At 36.7% G+C, this 18,431-nt stretch overlaps 1 long non-coding RNA gene across 1 annotated transcript; it reads right to left on the reverse strand.

Moving 5' to 3' along the window:
• Nucleotides 1-3,607: 3,607 nt before the first annotated feature.
• LOC118707677 lies at nt 3,608-18,199 on the reverse strand. Its single transcript, XR_004984360.2, has 3 exons — nt 18,050-18,199; nt 14,048-14,051; nt 3,608-3,617 (listed from the first exon to the last, which is right to left on the reverse strand). It is a non-coding gene; the product is annotated as an uncharacterized LOC118707677 (long non-coding RNA).
• Nucleotides 18,200-18,431: the final 232 nt, after the last annotated feature.

The following is an 18,431-nucleotide window of genomic DNA, read 5'->3' on the forward strand; positions in this document are numbered from 1 at the left end:
TTGCCCTTCAGTCATTTTAAGACCAATATATTAACTAATCAGGTAAACTCAGGTAAACTCCTTTTTCCAGATAGCTTGTTTCAAATGCTGTTGTGTTATGCAATTCTGCTTTCATAATTTTGCTTACTTCTAAGATTCAGTGATATCAGTACTCTTATGCAATTTGATCAAGGATGAGTCATCATGAATGAATCGAACTAACACCAAAAGAAAATATGGATATAGACACTTTGAGAGCAAGGAGATTTACCTAAAATTACTTTCAGACAATGTTTTGATGGTGATTAAAAATGAAAACACTCTCCCCCAATATCAATTATTTTGGACCACTAGAAGATATAAAATTTCCTTTAAGAGCAGCCTTTAAATTGAAGCTCATTTTTTACATTTATATCAATGTCATTAAGTCTCTAATTATTTTGTTATTAACAATATCATCAGCATTATAGTTGTTAAAAAAAATTTTGAACTGGGAAAACAAAGAAAGCATGTTGCAGAGTTGCCAGTATTGACCTGAAATATAAAAATAAGATGTTAACCAAATTATAACTAATTAAAGACTAGCCATCAGATTAGGATGCTCTGTTGGTTAGGCATGTTTAATTTCAAGAAGAAAAGAAAGTGTGAACTTGGTGGGGGGGGCACATAATCTTCCTTGGATCTTTCCACAGTTTGGCAAATAAATGAAATTCACTTCAATTGAGATCAAGGATGCCTGTAGGCTGACACAATAAAGGAAGGTTTTATATGCCCATATGACACATTGACAGAATTACAATCATTTCAGTACTAGAAGGAAAGGGAATTTTTGATGAGTTCCTTACAAGGGATATCTTTTAACCATAGGGAAAATAATTTCTCTAAAATATGAAAGTGGATATGTTAAAATTATTTCTTTTTTTATCCACATGCTTACATTTTAATTGGCAAATAATTATGTTAGCTTAGATCTACAGTGTGCTTTTTCTCTTTTATCCCCATGCCATACAATCAAAAACATTTTAAAAGTCACAGATTCAAAAAAGTCTAACTTATTGAAAATAGTTTATGTTACTATCAGAGGAACAAATTTTTCTCTACTTTCTTGGGTATGGTAATAAAAACAATTGATTTTAAATGATTTTTACATGTCACAGAAGGTTCATCTGGCTGGTCTAATACTCAAACAGGCATAAGACAGATTAACAACAACACACACAAAAAAAACCACAACATATTTAATGTGTACATATGTATGGGAATCCTGGATACATGAAAGAGTCAGACACCTCACATGCAGGAGAGGTTCAGAGACAGAAAAGGGAATGGAGGTACTAGTATATAAGGCATCTGAGCTAGAGACAAGGTAGTGCACCTTGGAGGCTTCAAAGGATCACTGCAGGATTATAAAAAGAGCAAATGACTAGATTCTATATATATAAAAGCCTAAGCAACTGTTACAATCAAATGACCAGAATGACCAGAACTATCGGTCAACCAGTCACTATGATGTACACTGACCATCAGGGGACACATGCTCAATGCAGGAGCTGCTCCTCGTGGTCAGTGCGCTCCCACAGCCAACCTTCCATTGCCCCGCCCCTGCCAGCGGGCCCCTCCAATAGGCCCCAATCAGGGGGCCACACAGCCAACCTCCTGGGGTTCCTCCCCCCAATTGGTTGGCTGGCCCCCCAATAGGCCAGCCCAAGAGCCCTACCCATGCACAAATTTGTGCACCAGTACTCTAGTTTAGTACATAAAAGTTTGCCCGGCCATACAAGTGGGTTGGAAAAGTTATTTCTCAAAATCTTCTATGAGCAAGACATCTAATTCAAATTCTTTTAGGCAGATAAAGGTGAGGGCATAGAAGTTTCTCCTGGGTACATGTTTAAATTTGTCTTTAGCTCAAACAAGTCTCCATAATGCAGAAGCACAAGTTGGGGTAACTTGTACTAAAACCCCTACATTACAAAAGGGTTTTATTTCTTCCATGTGAAAGATTCATCTTTGGATGACTTATAAGGAGCTCTCCTGTGTTTTTAAGTGTTCAGTTGGAGATTATGACTGAACCTAGATGACAGAAAGGAGGAAATTTAAAGGTCACATTCTAGAAGGCATAACCAATTGAAGAGTTCTCAGAAATAAAAATAAAGAACCTTAAAAATCATTAAACATGTCAATAGGAAAGTAAGTTAACATCTTAAAAACTTGATAGATCATTTTAAAAAACAAAAATATGACATTAAAAAATGATATTGGTAGCCAAGAAGCAGAGAAAACAGACACTCTCTGAGAAACTGGTAACAACAAAAAAAAAAAACACACAAAAAAACATATTTTTTCATACTATGTTCATAGAATTCTAAATACTCCAGCCTCCACCACATAAGCCAGACAATAAAACTGAATATCTATAATAATAAAAGGGTAGTATGGTTATTAGACCAGAGATCCCTCCAGATGAAGTCAGGGCCAGAGGGAAGCCTGGGTCCCAAGTGCCAGAGGGAAGCCAGTGCAGCAATCAGTGGAAGGAAGGACTGCTTGTGCATGAATTTCATGCATCAGGCCTTTAGTATGAAATAAGTTTCCACATATCAAAACTCTTTGGCTTAGTGTTCAGTAATCTCCTTATATTTTTTTAAAAAATTATCTTTCACCCCCTTGTCTCCATATGCACCCCCTCCCCAAGGCTAACTTTTATTCTTGGCCAGAGATTACTTTTCACTGTTTTATCAAAGCATATTTTTCAATATTTACCATTAAATACCTTTATAATTAAAAGTCCAAAATCCCAGTGACCTTTATTAATTTGTTACATAAAATTGTGGATTCAGATAGTTGGTATAAATCACTATAGCACTGTTCTATGAAACCAAACACACCTGACACAACTGTCAAAAACTCTGATAGGAAAGCTGATGACCAGGATTGAATTTGAGTCCAATTACATAACCATCATTTCCTCAGCAGTAAAATACCTCATCTATCAGTTTGGCTGATAGAGTTACTATAATAATAGGGTGGACTGAGCTATATGGAAACTCTCTGGAAAGCATAAAGAGCTATACATAAAGTTAGGAGAAATAGTGATATCTAACAGTGATATTGGATTTACATTTATAAGCAACAGGTGATTAGAAAGTTCTTCTATGGAGTCCAGAAAAGATTGATCTTCTGGCATGTCCTCATTTGTGGTGATGGCTCACCATCTCTGCCACTTGACTTGTTCTTTTAAAACCAGCTATAGTTAATACAGTCCAAATATGATTTGCTCTGTATCTTAGAAACAAAATCCATTCTTCATTTGTTAGAAAATTCTATTTGAACATCACGAGAAACCACATGGAAGGAAATAAGAAGGTATTTAGCTTATTTTCCTTGCTGGCCCATGGATATGAGCATGGATAGAAATTCTATTACTACTAGCACTTAAGAGCAATTTTGATCAATGATATTTTTCTATTAGTATTCAAAAGATGCAGATTATAATTCATGAAAGTTTTATAGTATATGCAGGTTTTATTTTGAAAACCTATTGACAGGAATAATTTAAAAAACAATTTCTCTAAGGTTTTGTTTGTTTGTTTGTTTGTTTGTTCGTTTGTTTATTTTTATTGAGACAGGTCAAGTTCTCTTCCCTGTTTTTATTTTAAGCCCAGGTGGTCACCATACTGAATGTCACAGATCAAAGTGGTCCGTGGAGCCTGATAAAACACTAGCAAAGAAGATCTATTGTTGGAACTTCCCTCATTCCTGCAGTGTTTGGGTGTTTGTTTGTTTTTTGTTTTTATTGTTTTTGTTGTTGTTGTTGTTGTTGTTGTTGTTTTGCTTTTATTACCATGCCCAAAGTTCATACCTATATCTCACAACCCAAATGCTTTAATTATGCATACCATAGCTAATCAATGTCAGTGAGATGGTCCCATAATTTAATAAAGAGAGAAAGCCTGAATGTCTACAGATAAGAATAAATCATTGGAGCATGTGAATCAGTTTTTATCAGAGACTCAGTGGGACCATAATGTAGTCTTTCACTCTGTATCAAAGGTAGTAGCAGGAAGCTATTTTATAGATTTCTTGGTAATTTGAGCTGATGTTATACTTGTTACAGGACTTTTCCAATAAAATAAAAACACAGCAGGATAAAAAAAAAAATACAAATGGTGATTTTATAACAGTCAATAAAAGCATGACTCTATAGTAATGGAAAATTTGTTCATGAATTGTGAAGTATCAGTGGCTCAGTTGGTGTGGTAATAAAATAATTTGTGTCCTGCCACTAGAACTTTTTTTTACTGTGTTAGCATGTACCTTTAATTTACTGTGGGGTTTTTTTTCTTCCCTTTGAGAGAGGAGTCACCAAAGGCAATGAAACTTATTAAGAAAATAATGTATCTTAGTCAAACACAGACACCTAATCAAAACAGCCTCTTAAAGGGCTTTTTAAACTACTTTATAAGCCATTACTTTTATTCAAGAAAGAAAATTTCAGCCCATTATGTGAAAAGTAAATTTATATTTAGTTCTTCCATGTAAATGAGAATGAACCAGTTCATGTATAAAATAGTTAACCTCATGCCTCCCAAATTAAGAGCTTTCATTACCTTTTAAGTCACATGTTAAATGCAAAAATAATGAATCACAATTTTATGTGAGCATTTAAATGAAAGCAAGAAAATGCAAAGACAAAGAAACCAGGGTCATTTGGGGGAAGAGGGCATAAATAATATGATATTCTATTTGACCCATCAAAGTATGTTTTATCCAAAAGGTTTATTCCCAACCCTCTCCAAAGGGAATGCTATTATACAGGATTCTGTTAGTGTCTTTGCAGATATTAATTTGCTAGGAAAACTTGCTTCTGCCTGACCTTACCCCAAGGCTCCCAATTATTACAAATAATTAAATAATGGAAGAATCCTGATTCCTAGTGAGGCTATACTGACAAATTTATAAATTGTGATTATTCTCTCTCAGTGACCAGATGCATTTATTTAAATAATGACTTTATATTTGCTATTAAAGACAGGGGGAGAGGATAATTGTTAACTCTAGAATATGAAAAATGAAATCTGGGAGCAGAACCTCTTTTAAATGCTTTCTTGCCTGAAAACCAATCCAATTTTCTTTTAATTTCTAAAAATTTAAATAAACAAATCTGAGAGACATATTTGAAAAGATGGGTGTTATCTTGTTCATAACAGGAACCAAGAGCACACTAGAAAATTTGAACTAAAGACCTATATTCTGTCTACTCTTTTGCCCTGACATCCTACCCATGAGTCTAGAATGTCTTTCCAATCATTTTTATGTGATTGAAAAAGCTTTAAAGTGCCCAGCAGCATAGATCATGAGGATGTTGCCATAAAACTCCACTACACTGTGTGGTGCTAATCAATATCACAGTCCTGGTCAGTTGTTCTGCTTATTTCACCTTCCTTCATGTTGGTCTGTCTCCCTCCTCCTCTGGGCTGGTTGCAGAATGAGGTGCACCTCTCAGACCAGCCAGACCAAGGGGCCAGGACAGGAGCAATATCAACACTCCTGTAATCCAGCCGGCAGCATTTGCTGGACCCTCAGAAGTGGAGTAGGAGCAGCTCTGCTGTGTTTGCACAATTAACACAATGTTAAATGTGCAAACAGAGCTGGAGTGCAGACAACATGCTGCTGAAAACACAATCATGGTCACAAAGAATTGAGTGGTGCCTTGCTCAAGGTAGCTGTTGGGTTCATTTTCCCACCTTCCACTCACTTAATTTTGTAAAAAACAGCTGTATGAGAGGCTCACCATTCTCCTGCTGAAGAGTGTGGCTGAAACCTGGGTGGCACTAGGAAGCATTCTCCAAGAAGCCAACCAAAGTTAGGCCACCAAAGACCAGACCCTGCAGCTCTTGTTGTATCCTCCTCACACTGTGGGAAATTGCCAGAGCTGCAGGTTTCCCATAAATACCAGTTAACTTGTCACCCTGGGATAGTGAACTAGATTTCCCTCTATACCAACTCCCCAGATTTCTTTAGCCTGAATATTTGAAGATTTTTTTAATTTAAATTTTTAAAAAGTACTTAAATAATTATTTAAATAAGTATTTAATAAATATTTATATAATAGAGACCAATGCACAAAGATTCATGCAAGAATGGGCCTTCCTTCCCCTGGCTACTGTCACTGCCTTCACTCCTGCCTGGAGCCGCCTTTCTGCCTTCCCAAGCTGCCTGGAGTGGCTGGGAGTGGTGTAGAACACCTGCATAGTCACCATTAACTCACCATCTTTGTTGGGTTAATTTTCCTACTCACTACTGATTGAGTATCAATAAAGTATGGTCAATTTGCATAATATTCCTTTATTAGTGTAGATTCCTATTAATTCTAAAGAAGCCTAATTAACTTCTTTTCAGAATAATGAATTATTGGAATCTTTATATTGTTTTTATGTTTTGTATGGCAGTCGCCAAGAACTCCCTTCAGGTGTATGAACTGAATTATGGCAACAGAGCCAAATTTTCTGAGCTCCTTTCCAGATAGTTTTGTTATCTAGCTGTGTAACCTTAACATCTCTCAGTCTCATGTAATCTGAAGAGGAGGAGTTTAAGTAGTACCTACTCCATAGGGTAATTAAAAAGCTGTATAGAGGCAAAATTGTTAGCATAGCATGAAGCAGCATACAATAAGCATTCAATAAATGTTAGCTATTGATTCTGATTTTGGGCATTACAGCAATCCATAACCTAATCTGGAAAAAAAAAAAAAAAGGAGCAGTTATTTGCAGTCCAGTGACAGCCATCCAGTTAGTCACAGTTATGGGCTTATTATTAGCCCCTTCATCTGCCTGAATTTCATCATCTTGGGGAGCTTGTTCAATCTTAAGGGGATACAATTTAGCCCAGTGGAGTGATACAGTCAGTCTTTTTTATTAAATGAGACGGGAAAATGTGATGGTGAGTAATGGGCCTTGAGTAGTCAGAGGCCCTGGGACTCTAGCTTTGGCTTAACCACTGGGAAGAATGTGTGGCAAGTAACTCATTTTAAGAACAGGGATAGTGGTAATCCTACTTATAAGTTTAGTTTACTAAACAAAACTGTAATGCATAATCATATTAACTGTAGAATACTGGACAAAGATAAAGGACTGTTACTTTCTTTAGTAGCATATTGCCTGCCCACCACTAATTTGCCTGCTTCCTCCCTGTTTTTGAAACTGTCCTCAACACCCAATAACTTGAGATAGTATATAAGATCACTTTTATAAAACAACTAACAAATAGTAGAACAGCATCTTTAGATACTAGATCCCTTCCCTAATTCTCTTGTCCACCTCCACCTGTATCCCTTCCTTGGGAGGAACAATGGTACAGAATCTGGGGCACACAGATTTTGAGGAGACAGGGCAATGCCAAGAATTAGATTAGCATATAGTGTTGACTGGGTGGTCTTGATTAAAAAAAACTATATAAAGGAATCTGGAAATATTGTAATACAAGAAGCTGAAGAGTACCATTGAGGTCTCTAAATTGATTCCTGGATTCAATTCCAAGGAGGGGAGTGAAGGAGTGGTTTCCCACAAACCTACAAACAACCCCCAGATACCAGCATGGCATGTAAGAATTCAACTATACCCTAACACTATCTACCCCAACATAGACTCAGTTTCCACAGGGTAAGGGTTTAGTCCTACAAGATTGTCCCTTCCTCCCCAACACATCCACACATGCACAGGTCAAACTTTGATTGCAAGTCCAGGCAGGCTCTTACCTATGCTTCTGGCTATAAATTAAGGATCGCACAATCCTCTACTTGGGTTCAATTAACTTGCCAGAATGGCTCACAGAATTCACTAAAACTCACTTACTGACTAAATTACCATTTATTACAAAGGATATTAAAGGACACAAATCAGCACCCAGATGAAGAAATACATAGGTACATAAGACAGGTCCCAAACAAAGGAGTTTCTGTCCTCGGGGAGCTTGGGGCTCCAGGCAGTGGCACATGGAAGTGTTTTGGTTCCCCAATACAGAATCTGCTCAAACCCCCTTCTTTTGGGTTTTATGGAGGTTTCATTACATAGGTATGATTTGATAAACTCATTGACCACTGGTGATAGTTTCAACCTCCAGCCCCTCTCCCCTCCTTGGAGGTGGGGGTGAGAAGATGGGACTGAAAGGTCCAATCCTTTAATCACATGGTTGGTTCTCCTGGCACCCAGCCCTCAATTCTTAGATACTTTCCAAAACTCACTTCATTAGCATAACAAACTTCCTTGATTTCTTTCAGCACTTAGGACATTTCAAGCTGTGAGCAAGGAATTGTGGACAAAGATAAGATATACATGAGAAATATATTTTGGTCATCAGAATAAATAAATAACAAATCACACAATATAAATATCTTTATCCAAAGTAGCCCTGTTAATCCTGAGTTCAGTCATCATTTAATCTGTACTCAAGTAATCTTTTTTTTTTTTAACTAATTACAATTTATTGAGAGCCTACTATAAACCATGTTCCAGAAAACTTTGCATATCATGTTTCCCACTATCACAACCACAATTGGGATTATATATTGTCCCTGGTCTATAGAAGAGGAAACAAGGCTTAGAGGGGTTTGATAGGCCTCAAGCTCACACAGGGGTTGAATGGTAGAGCCTGTATTCAAACCATGAGCACAGAAACCCAACCTCTTGCCCTATTCCACAGTCTTCACTGTGATTCAGAGGGTGATGAGTCCAAGTCACCTTGATGAGCAACTGCTGCCAAGCTACAATAAAATAAGCAAAAATAAAATTTTATGAAAGCTAGTTGGGAGGAGGAGAAATGCATGAAAACTTTAAAACTATAATTTAAAGCCCTACTGGATGGCTCTAGTCAGTTTGGCTGAGCAGATAGAGCATCGGCCTGTGGACTGAAGGGTCCTGGGTTTGATTCCAGTCAAGAGCACATGACTGGGCTGTGAGCTCAACCCCCTGTAGGCGACGTCCTGGAGGCAGCTGATCAATGATTCTCTCTCATTGATGTTTCTCTCTCTCTCCCTCTCCCTCTCCCTTTCTCTCTGAAATCAATAAAAATATATTTAAAAAAAATAAACCCCACTGGATGTAAAATAAAATGTTCTTCCTGGTGACAGATTAATAAAATAATTAAACAGGTAATGTTTTTGTCAATTTAGTGTGGGTAAAGCATTCTAGCACAGATTGCAATTCCTGCTTAGACTATAAACATTTGCATTTTATGAGTTTTTAAAAGCAGTTCATATTTCAAATTCAAGGCCTAATGTCACATACAACTGCATTTGACAAAATGTTATTCCTGTGCTATTTGGAAAGAAAACCCAAATACTAGGTTTTGGCAGAGGTTTTGAGCAGGGTGAGGTCAATCTGTAAATAGCCAAATAGATCTAACTTGAAATATTAATCATTTATATAATCCTATTTAATATATTTTACCCCAAGTTAAAATGCACTGAAATCTCACTTGGAATTTAACAACCATCTATACTCAACCATCAAATATTTAGTGTCTGTTTAGGGAAAGTAATTGGTAGAACGCACAGCTACTATTTATTCTGTTTGATTAATGTTTACCAAGTGGACGTTTTGGAACAAAATACATCAGTGTTCCACACTCACTGATGGTCCTTCTACTTATCAGTACCTTATCTCCTGATGCTGCTTTCCATAATTCTTTGAAAATTAAGCACAATGATTATTTTCTTGAATTAATTTTTAATTTCTGTAAAGAATTTGCATTGCTCCTGGACAATAGATGTATCACCTTTTCATAATCCACTCTAGATTAACATATCCACTTCTCACTACATTTGCTTCTCAAAATCACTAAGGACAGAGAGCAGCATTCCTCCTTTCCTGGTGCCTCTCGTTGCGTTACTTCAGGTGAATGCTATGATCTCTGGGGGCAGCCAAGCACCTTGCACATGCTATAGGTTCATGGTTTGATTACAGAATTAATGAACCTCCTGATATGATAATGGAGTCCATCCTGCTGATTGAACAGGTGGTTTCAATGATTAAACAAGGCATAGTCTAGGAATGACACTTAATCTGCCATGACCAGACATCCTATGAGGAACAGAAAAGTTGAGAATAATTTGTGTGAGTTAATTAAATGTCCTCACTGTATTTCCAGAAGCAAGTGTTAGCATTTTCTTTACAATACCCCTATCTAGGCTTAAACAAGGTGACAGCAGTAGTGAGGTTTGGGGACAAACTAAAAGATAATAAAGCAAGGTCCTTTCTGTCCTGACAAAGAAATGATACTTCTCTTCTTCAATTTTGGGTGTTGATATTAATCTTATTTTGATTCTTCTAAAAGGAAAAGCTAAAGTCTTAACTGTATCGTACAATTGATTCCTTCCTCATAAATCTTCGTGTTCTATGACAGTCATGAGTTTTGCCTTTTCTCTGTATTTTAGTTAAATGTTGTCTAAGAGGAACAATATTTTTGAGCCAGTTGTTGTCAATTGAGAAGACTAAAACAGCTCTAGGTTGATCTTTTTTTTCTTTTTTAATGTGACTCTGTATCTGGTTCATGCTTTCCTCCAGACAGTTGTTATTGTTTTCATGGGAAGCATTGCATGATGAATATATTAAAGTGAGTATAGCTCTCTCAAAAAAAGATACAATATTTCTTGACATTTGGGAACCTGAAACGAGAGAGCTCTTGGTCCAAAAGATGTTCTAAGCCATGTCCCTTCCATCCTAGAAAGGAAATTCTCAGTGGTTACCCAAACAGATCTGATGAAAGAGAGAGAGAGTCTATATCAGAGATTATAAAAGACTAAAGGACTCCTCAGAATTTTGCAAATGTGTTTTCAGTTCTTAGTTAATTATCTTTTGAATAATGTTTGAGTTGCTAGAAATTGTTCACCAAATAGCATGTATCTTGAAATGTGAATCAGTTTTTTGGAACATGTTTAAGCCATCTAGAGTATCCTACATCTTATACAATCCTTGTAGTGTTTTTGTTTTTGTTTTAAAGTATTGATTCTTTTTTATATATATATTTTTATTGATTTTTTACAGAGAGGAAGGGAGAGAGATAGAGAGCTAGAAATGTTGGTGAGAGAGAAACACCAACCAGCTGCCTCTTGCATACCTCCTACCGGGGATGTGCCCGCAACCAAAGTACATGCTCCTGACCGGAATCGAACCTGGCACCTTTCAGTCTGCAGACCAACGCTCTACCACTGAGCCAAACAGGTTTCAACTAGAATCCTTGTTTTTAAAGCACAAAACCACACTATCTATATGAAAAAGAGAATGGGGGATGCTAGGGAGAAAAAGTGAACAAAGTATAGAGAGTCCCTGGAAAGGACCTGTGTGCTGTCTGGGAAAAGAGAGAGTGAATTCTAAAGGAGGTAAAACTAAAAGCACTAGTGTATATTTTAAGAACAGCCAAGGTGTTTGCAAATGACTAGTTATATTTGAGTAAACCCATATCTCATTGGCAGTATTCTTCACTTATTGGTCAGATAGTTGCCCTAAATATCATTTTAAGGATAGTAAAAAGATGAAGATAAGTGTTTGCTTTTTTTTCTTTTAAAGCAAGCATGATACTTGATCTTTAAAGAGCCAGTAACATTATATGTCAATCTATTAAGTCAAAGCAACCTAGAATTAATGTATTGTTATATTCAGTAAATGCAAATTTGAGCTCTTCTCACTTTTGTCCCAAGCTAAGGACTATGATGGCTGACTTAGGGCTGCAGAAACATCCAGCCCCACCGTTTAAGTTTATAACCATAGTAAGTCTCCTCATATCTCCTCATATATATGTGTATACACACACACTCACACACACACACACACACACACACACATATATGTGTGTGTGTGTGTATTTATCCTCCTTTTATTTTGAATATATATATATATATATACACAGATATATATATACAGATATATATATATATATATATATATATATATATATATATATATATATATCCTACTTTTATTTTGCGTGAAAATAAATAAAAAACAAAGATATAAACACCTGGATAGTAATGATGACACGTTTTTACCCCGCTGCCATCTCTCTAGGATTCTTGCCTCCTGTGAATGTTTCTAGCTCAGCAGTTTCTATATAAGTGGCTCACACAGTGGCCCCGTGGAATTGACTTAATGGCTGTGTCTTTTGGGATGTGTATGAGACATTAATTTTGATATAGATGTAGAAAGCTCAGAAAGATGTGTAATTTTTAGTTTAATCCTAAAATGCACAGCTCTACTTAAAACAGTTTGTCCTGACTAATAGAACTACTTCTCAACCCCTGTTTTGTGCTGCTTTGAAAACATGTTCAATCTCAGCACTAACTTTTGTGAATTTTTCTTGGGTGTACTGTTGCTTTTACCAGAAGTCCAATCCTTAGCTCAATTATCGACTGTAATTTCCCTAAGGGTAGCTTTCTTTTTATAATACTGAAAAATCAATGTTTTTGTTTCCGAATATGAATTGAAAAGTGACTCTAATTATCCGCCACTAACAGGGATGATAATAACTACATTGGTAAGTGCTTACATTTATATAGGATATTATTTGTATCAAAGGAGGATAGAATCCGTCTCCTGTTTGACAGGGTGATAAACAAACTTGATCACAGTGATGGATTCAAGCTCCTAGGGTGAAATGTAGTAGCTACTAAATAGTCCACAGCGGTACAAAATTGAAGGGTAAAGAACAAAAAACGGTTTCTTTATTTATTGCCTTATCGAATGTATATCCACTGCTGGTGGCCCCTCTTAGACTGCCAGAAAAAAAACCCGAAAAAAAAAACCCCAACAATTTGCTTGTAACAGGATTCACCTGTAAACGCTTGCGTTTCCACGTTGGATGCAGTGTTAAGAAAGTGTGTTCTAATGAGACAATCACAGGCTCCGAGCCAGATGAACCGGCTCTCTAACTTCATTTCTTCCACTTATGAGCTTATCAACTTGGGCCATGAATACAACCTCTGTGAGCAGCATTGTCCTTGTGGGGTAAATGCAACATGAGGTGATGACTCTCTTGGCGGGATGTTATGAGTATTAAGTGATGTACAATATTTGGGTTGTCTGGTAGGTATTTGAATACTCCACATGTGATCGTTCCTGAGGGAGGAAAGTAAGGAGTTGGCATTCAGGACTGAGAGCGGGGCTGTGGCTCTTTTCCATTGTATTGGCTGGTTATTGTCTACAAGTTTTTTGTGGTTTTTTTTTTTTTTCTTTTGCCAATTTGCCCCTTTCCTGGTCTTTTGGCTAGAGAACAGATCTTTTCTCTGACATATTTTTGGGGGGGAAATTCTGAAGCATTTGTCTTGATTTCTACCTTTATAAGCATCTGATACAAAACATAAGTTGATCTTTTTTATTAAATATATTTTATTGATTTTTTATAGAGAGGAAGGGAGAGAGATAGAGAGCTAGAAACGTTGATGAGAGAGAAACATTGATGAGCTGGCTCTTGCACACCGCCTACTGGGGATGTGCCCGCAACCAACATACATGCCCCTGATCGGAATCTAACCTGGGACCTTTCAGTCTGCAGACCAATGCTCTACCACTGAGCCAAACCGGTTTCGGCATAAGTTGATCTTTTTAAAATTACAAATAATGCTATATTGTCTATCATAACTACAGATGCTGTCACAGTGGGATTAGCTCCCACTATAAGTTGAATATAAAAATTTATTTCAGACAAAAAATAGTTTCCTGCAGTAGTTAAATCTGTTTGCTTGCATTTTCCTATCCCATTTGTTTGTTTTTATGCAGCCACTTATTCTAACATTATTAGAGGATTTTATACCTCCTTCCCAATCCTTCCCACATTGTTTGTAAAACCACTCCACTATGTATTAATATTGAACTAAACTCCTAGCTGGCTTTATATCATCAGCAAAATCACAGAACACCTTGATTGCTTTATAAAAACAACAACAGGGTGCAATCTTAAAGGTTGCTTTATGGTTTACAATAACTTTGACAAATAGAAAATATTTTCTATTTAATCCAATTCATTTTTATGGGGCACTACAATAAGCGAGGCACTGAGCTGCTAGGAACACGAAGATGAATACGATCCTCCCCCAAGTTGTCCGCAGAGGACTGAGGAGGAGGTCACACACGGCTAAGGCCAGGTAAAGACAGCATGAATAATGCTGGCCTGGGTTGGGAGAAGGGAGTTGGGAGAGCCTAAGAGTAGAGGTGACCTTTAATCTGGAACTAGAAATACAAGGAGGATTTTTATTTTGTTTCAGAGGAGTAAAGGACTAGAGAACAAAAAAAAAAAAAAAAAAAAAAAAAAAAATTAAATTTAAAAAATGCATGCATGAGTACAGGGACAGCAAAACACCCAGAGAAGCTCAGGGCTTGGCCCAGTGCCTGCTGCTCCGGAGATTCTTAGCAGGTCTTTGCAGAGGTATTGATTAAGGTTGCATGGTGAATAGGAGAGGGTAGGACACAGTTAAAGAGTTTCCTAAAACATTTAATCTTTGTCTTTTTCTACTTCATTAAGCACCTTTACTGTGCTCTCTCTTTTCACCTGCCTCAGATATGTAGTCATAATATATGCATATTGCAAACTGCACAAAGTGAGAATTTACTTTCTTAGGAAAGCAGACTATAAGCAGGTTTTATCTCCTTTTTTCTAAATTGTAAGCACTGAATTGGTTAAATTATTTTGTCACTTCTAAATGTGGAATATAGTTGAGTTCTGGAGGAGAAAAGAATTGATTGCCATAACAAGGTCTACTGCTAAACTGAACATATGTTGCTCATAATGTCACTTTCTAAATCAATGAAATTATCATTATAGAACATGTCGACAAATTAGACATGTAAAGTGCCGGCTGTATGTGGGAGAGAGGTAATTTGGCTCCATAAAAAGAAAATTAAACAATAAAATATCATTGACAGATGTAGTTAGCTAAAGGTTTTGAGGTTTAAATACCAATTTGTGGGGGGAAATTATGCAGACAAACTGAGAAAACTAGATAAAAATACCAGTCTTCATGGAGAGGAAAATTCAGTCTTTTGACCAGATGTTCTAAGACCTTCATTGTGGCCTTTTTTTTTTTAACAGATGGGTATTCTGACAGTTACTAACTTTTTCAAATCCAAATAAAGTAGGTTAGTGGTGATAAAAGAATAAAGCCAATTAAATATTTAGTTCATGTCTCTCATTTGAAAGAGTAGGTTAGGTTAGATTAAGAAGGTCAGGTTCTTCCTCACAGGGCTTCTTCAAGCAGAATTTGTCTTGTGTTTCTCTCCTTAGAATGCAACATGCCAAAAAGCCACAGGTTCCTACATTTTTTTATAATTGTGGTTACTTATTTCTAACAATAACAGCACTGTGACATTATATGAAAGTCTTAAATATAAATATAAACATTAAGCAGCACAGTTATTGATGGCAAGCTGATTGTCATTACTATGAAAGCTGTGTATTTCTACTTGGATAGTAAAACAAGTGAAAATTAATCTCCTTTTATACTCAAACTACAATCATTATTCCTACTGGGTTTCAGATTTATAACATCCATAGCTGAAAAAATAGCTGCACCCACACTTTTCTCAATATTAAAGGCTGGGACAGAGTAACGGAATATAAACAGTAGACAACATTGCTGGTGGCTTTTACAAAATATTTAGCATCACCTATAGATTAAGATGGTAAACATTACATATACTGAGATTATAGAAATAGTATTAGAATATTTTAAGATCAATGAGAATTATTAAGGGCCTTCTTCAATCTTTTCTAAACCCTCCGCTTTTATTTTTCTCCACTATGCCCACTAATCCTGAGAAGCAATAGTAAATTCATGATTTTGTTCTCTAGCCCTCAGCACAGTAACTTTCACATGGTAGTAACTAAATAAACACATGTTGAAGTAGCTTACAGATGCGTAGAGGCAGAGAAGAAATAAGGTTAAAATATTTCCCAAGTGGAAACCATGAATCCTGCTTATAAAATAATTTTGCCTTGCATGTCCCAGGCACTTGGGACGGTTATAATTCTGGCCCCCATATAGTTTATTGGAGCTGCATGAGCAGGACTTCTACCAACTAGTTGTAAGGGAAAGTGCCCTGAATCACTTCCAGGTTGTGCTCTCTCATTGTTGGTGTGAGGCCCAGCAGAGTGTTCTTCCATTTCTTGGTGCTCTTGCCAGTTGCTCTATCAACCTGAATCCTGGGTCAATTAAGCCCACTCTAACATATGGGTGGACACAGTGCATTAGTGAGAAATAACTGTTTGTCACAATGTATTAGTGAGAAATAACTGTTTGTCCCTGAGATTATGCTGAGTGATACAATAGGCAATGGATCAAGTGGCCACAAATATTTCCCAAGAAAGATTGCTTCTCTTATTAAAATGCCACATGAGCCTGGCCAGTGTGGCTTAGCTGGTTGAGCCTTGTCCCATGCACCAGAAGGAGACCAGTTCAATTCCCAGTGTGGGCACACACCCAGGTTGCAAGCTGGATCCCCAGTAGAGGGTGTACATGTAGGAGGCAGCTGATCAATTTTTCTGTATCTCTCTCCCTCTTCTGAATTCAATTTAAAAAATATTTTTTTAAAAACCACATCTTTGCCAATATCTTACCCTCACTCCCAATTTCCATCCTTTTTCCAAAATAGCAGTTTTATTGAATGTTAAATATTGCAGTAGTCCACACCTGAAGATTTTTGTCCCATGGAAAAACTCTTTCCAAAGTGGGCTATATGCTAATGAGGTAAGGATGATTCTGCAGAAGAATACACATACTAATACATACAGACACACACTACATCCTAAATAACTTTATTTACTCTCTTCTTAGCCAAAATAGAAAAACATAATGATATAAATAGTGGGATTATCATGGTCATTCAGGTAGATACTATTTTCTTGAGTTTCAATGACTAATGGAAATTGATGGCTACATTATATTTCACACAATATAATTAATAGCAAAAAATGACAAAATTATACAAGTGGGAAGAAATGAGTATTTAACATACTAGTAAATGACATTGCCATCTGAAAGTTGTGGGTAGAAAACTTTTCCTAGCATCTGTTACAGAAATATGGAAATTGATATTTTTAAATGCAGTGTGAAATGTGAAATAAGAATAAAATGTGGTTAGTCCATATTTGAGGATTATTGCTTGTCAAAATAATGTGTCCAAAAAGAAAGCCATCTAAAAAGGTTACCCCTCATAATACTGCCACCAATAGTGCATTTCCAGTAAATGATATATTTCATATTTCCATGCAACATTCAATACTATAAACCTAATACCCCAAGGCAACCCAAAAAGAACAGAGAAGGAATGTACCAGTGCACATATGTAATCTCCGGACTGTGTGAAAGAAGGAATGTGCCAGTACATATATGTAACCTCCGGACTGTGTGAAAGAAGCCATATTTCAACAGGACCAGGGAGTCTATACCCAAAATCCCCTGAAGAGAAAGAACTCATGGCAGGGGTCATTTCACCAGCAATGGAAATTAAGAAGGAAACATCCAGCAATGAGGAACGTGACGTAGCACAGAATACAGATAACCCTTGAACAGCACAGGGATTAGGGTTCCAAAACCCAACATAGTAAAAAATCTGTGTATAACTTCTATTTTCCCAAAAACTTAGCCACTTATAGTTTACTGTTGGCTGGAAGCTTTGCCAATAACAAAGTCAATTAACACTTATTTTGTGTTATATGTACTATATGCTGAATTTTTACAATAAAATAAGCTAGAGAAAAGAAAAAGCTAAGAAAATCATAATGTACAATAAGATGCATTTATAGTACTATATGTATTTCTTTTTAAATCCTCATAGAAATGAACCCTCACAGTTGGAACCCATGTTGTTCAAGGGCCAACTGTAATTATCTCCTAAAAGTTAACTTTAGGACCATTATTTTAATATCAAAAGCAGCATCAGAAAAAACGTTTTATGAAGATGGCACCAAAAGCTAAGAAGGAACCCCCTGCCTCTCCCAAAGCCAAAGCCAAAGCAAAGGCTTTGAAGGCAAAAAAAGCAATGTCAAAATGTCCTCGGAGGAGCACACCCAGGAGAACAAGCTTGCTCACTATGCCATCATCAAATTCCCCCTGACTACCAAGTCAGCCATGAAGAAGATAGAAGACAATAATACACTGCTGTTCATTGTGGATGCCAAGGCCAACAAGCACTAGATCAAATAGGCTGTGAGGAAGCTCTATGACATTGATGTGGCCAAAGTCAACACCCTGATCAGGCCTGATAGTGAGAAGAAGGCATATGGATGACTAGCTCCTGACTATGATGCTTTGGATGTTGCCAGAAAAAAATGGAATCATCTAAACTGAGACTAACTGACTAATTCTAAATATAAAAAAATTACACTGTAAAAAACCAACCAAACAACAACAACAAATAGCATTGGAGTGCAATTCAATAACCATTAACCAAAGGAAGGAGACCACTCTTCTC

This window comes from Pipistrellus kuhlii, unplaced genomic scaffold, assembly GCF_014108245.1.
Source record: "Pipistrellus kuhlii isolate mPipKuh1 unplaced genomic scaffold, mPipKuh1.p scaffold_m20_p_1, whole genome shotgun sequence".
Classification (NCBI taxonomy): domain Eukaryota; kingdom Metazoa; phylum Chordata; class Mammalia; order Chiroptera; family Vespertilionidae; genus Pipistrellus; species Pipistrellus kuhlii.